We start from the raw sequence: 3,894 nt of genomic DNA, 5'->3' as shown, positions 1-3,894 counted from the left end.
AAAAATTCAGAAAAATCAAAAAAAAAAATCAAAAAAAATCAAAAAATAAATAAATAAATATCAAGTATTTATTTATTCCATGTTTTGTCATGTTAAAGACAATAGTTCTCTCTTGTTCCAAAAATAAAAGAGAGTAATCAATGTAAATAAGAGTCATGTAAAGAGTCATCTTTTTGTTGTAAATAGTCTTGTAATAAGCAAGGAGGGTGCAGCCATCGATGTATAACGCGGGTAAACTGAAATATCACCAACTCATTGGGTGAACATTCACAATTCTCGTAAAGCCGGACAGCTAGCTTGGCTTAGAATTCGGTTCTTAGCCTAAAAACTATCTCTTCGTGATTAGTAGTCATAACTTCAGGTCATTCTAGAAAGATGTGTAGATACACTTTACACTCTTATCACGTGTCTTTAGTTGTTATCAGTGCTAGGATTGTGCCTTAGATAGCTAGATTGACATCTCCATTTTGCTGTGAGCTTCTACTGTCTTGCACATGTCACATTTGATGGAATCTGAGCTTATATTTTGTCCTATAACTTTGTAGGTACGTTCTAAGCAAACCTTCACGAGACTTCACTCGTCCACTAGGGACACTTAGTGGTTTAAAAGGCTTAGTGCATATGCTAAATGCATTCGAGAGACCAGCGACAGTGGTATAGGTAGGATTTCCTTAGTTTTGTTTTACTTGAGGACAAGTAAAATTCAGGTTTGGGGGTATTTGATGAGTGCTAAAAAGTGCATATTTCTATATATTTTTCTTGGCATTTAACTCATCTTTTGTGCGTTAATTCTACATTTTATCCCATATTCTGTATTTTCTTTGTTTTCAAGAATAAATATTTTTATTAATTAATTTTGCATTTTTAGGTAATAAATAAAGTTTGGATGAATTACGGAGCGAAAAGAGCAGAAAAGTGGTGGAAGCCGAGAAGAATTACGCAAGGAAGCTGTGAAGAATGTTGTGTGCAAGACCAAAAGGCTAGAAATGGGCTCAACAAGGAGGAAATCGATCGTAAAGAATAAATGGGCTCGGAATTACCCCAAGCCCAACTTATCTCCCACACCAAAACCCAAATTCACAACCCACTTCTCCTGTAGCCGTCAGATTGGATCCTCATCTGAATCCAACGGTCGCTTCATCGCCAATACATCAAATTTTCTACAACCGCTTCACACCACAGCACCTTACTCGATCTTGAGCCGTCAGTTTCGTTGTATTTTTGCATCCAACGGTCGCTCATGATCTGTCTCCATCTCGCCGTTAGATCCGTTCCAGAAGATGTTACCCACGGCTCAGCTTTGCAAGACATCAAATCTTGATGTTCCCGATACACACCCTAGAACCTTAACATATTTTCCCAAAACAAACAACACCTAATTCATTCTATCGGGTTTTCTTCATCTCCACCTTCTTCTTCTTCACAGCGCCTCCACCAACTCCACTGCACTGTCGCCATCACTACCACTTGCTCCGCCACCAACTCCACCTCAATCACCACCATACCCACCACGTATAACAACCAAACCCATCACTCTACCTACCTATTACATCAACCTCTCGATCTTTCTTTCTCTCTGAAACCCTAGTTTTAGGGGTTGATGATATAGGTTAGTTAGAGAAGAAATCAAAGGTATGGGAAGATAGAGAAGAAGATATGGAAGCATGGGTCGACGAAATAGAAGAAGAAATCAGAGAGTTAGGTGAGTGAATTTCGTATTTGGTGAAACCCTAGTTTCACTGATTTGGGGGTTTTTGATTTTTTTGAGCTTGCATGTATAAATTGAATGCTTGGGTGACGAATTGAGGCATGCCTGGACTAGCCAGTGTGTCAATTAGGTTTAATTTTAGATTTCTTTGTTTTCCAATTTCAACTTATGCTTCACTGTTTAGTTCTTAGGTTTTGTTTAAATGTTAGTTTCTTCAATTAAATATCAGTTTCATCATGTGAATGTATTCTTCATGTTATGTTTGTGTTAAGTTCTATGTATGTAATGTTTCTTCACATGATCCTGTAATTTCCCTGTTTAAATCTTAGAGAAGACCATTGAACCATGTTGGTTAGCCATTTGGGTTAGTCCCTGTTGAGCTCAAAACACTTAGGTTAGTGACATTCCAAGGGTTCACTGGCTTGTGATTAATGGTGCTTTAAACAGACCATTAATGCTAGGAGTTAGTAATAATCTAAGGGATGAACAAACCATATTAGTTAGAAACCTAGGAACCTAAATGACCTGTGATTGCCTATGCTTTAATCAGATAGGCAATGCTAGGGGTTAATCCAAGGACTTTAGGTGGTTAACTAGCCATATGACAAAGACCTGACCTAGGCAAACTAGCTAGGTGAAAGAGAATTCTCATCCATCTCCATACACTTCATTCCCATCCACAATTTCTCTCCCATGTTCTGTTTTGGTTAAGTTTTTCTTATTCATTGCCACTGATTTTTCTTTGTTCCTTTGCCACTGTCATTCACTGCTTCTTTGGTTTACTGTCACTTGTTTCTTCACTTCAATACACACCCAAGTCTCTGTGGTTCGACCCGTACTTGCACATTTGCCACTTTCGACACCGTGCACTTGCGGTTATAATTTGTAGGACCTTTTAGAAGCCTACCAAGTTTTTGGCGCCGCTGCCGGGGACTTGGTGTCGTGTAGTTGGAGTTTTTGCATTTAGTGTAATCATCTTAGTGTAAGCATTTTGCATTTAGTGTATTCCTTTCATCTTACTATTTTTTTTTTTTTCTGTTGTTCAGTGCTCCCAGCTTGGGTTGTGCTTATTTTTTTTTCTTTGCTTTTCTTCCTTGCTGTCTGCTGCTGCTGCTGCCAAGGCAAGTGCTGGTGAAGCTGCTGCTGTGCCTGAGAGCCTCTTGCTGCTGAGGCTGCCCCTGAGTTGCTGCTGAACTGCCCCTCCAGAGACCTGCTAGCCTGAACTGCTGCTGTGGAGCTGGTGCTGCACTATTGTTGCTAGAACTTGTGCTCCTGCTGGTGCTCCTGCTGGTGCCAGGCCAAGTCTGCTGCAACCCCTGCTGCCTGGTGCTAAATTGAGCCATCAAAGCCCAACTGGGCTGATTCCAAGCAGCTGAAAAAGAACAAAGCCCAACTGGGCTTTGCAACTGAAATATCCAACTGGGCTTCAACAAAATCTTAGGATGATCCAAAGCCCAACTGGGCTTTTGCAACCTAACTGAGCAGCTGGGCTGTGCTTAAGCAAGTAAGCCTAAACCCATTAAGAGAACCCAACCTGTGGGCTTCCATTTTTAATTTGTGGGCTTGTAATAATTTTTTCCATTTTTCTGTTGGGTTTGTAATTAATTTCTTGTGGGCTTGTTTGTTTAATTTCTTGTGGGCTTGTGGTTTTAGATTGATTTGGGCCTGTTGTTTGAATTAAAGAAAACTAAACTTTTGGAAGCCCAGTTGGGCCTCATATTTTAGTTAGTAGCTAGCCAAAGCCCAACTAAATTTCTGGGACTGTGGGCTTAACATCCATTTGAAAACAAAACATTTACACTGTGGGCTTGACCCAAAAACAGAAAACGTTTTCAAAAGCCCAGTTGGGCCTCGACCTTTGGCTATTTAAGAGCCCAAATTTCAAATTGTTACCTGGGCTTGTTTCTGAACTGTGGGCCTGAACCAAAGTTCAAGTGGGCCAAAATTTCAAAATTCCAAAAACCAACAGTGAGCTTTACTCGCCAGCAGTGGGCCTGTTTTTCAAAAACGTAGCTGGGCTTCGCAAAACCCAACAGTGGGCTTGGTCTCCTTATCCCATTAAAAACCAAATGTTTTTTTCCCATAAAAACCAAAGTTTTCCAAATGTTTCCCTAAAAACCAAAATTTTTCTTTTTCCCATCAAAACCAAATGTCTCCCGACAAAACCAAATTTTTCCAAAAGTCCA

The sequence above is a fragment of the Papaver somniferum genome, chromosome 11 (assembly GCF_003573695.1).
Source record: "Papaver somniferum cultivar HN1 chromosome 11, ASM357369v1, whole genome shotgun sequence".
Classification (NCBI taxonomy): Eukaryota; Viridiplantae; Streptophyta; class Magnoliopsida; order Ranunculales; family Papaveraceae; genus Papaver; species Papaver somniferum.
Note: the sequence above shows the minus strand (reverse complement) of the source record.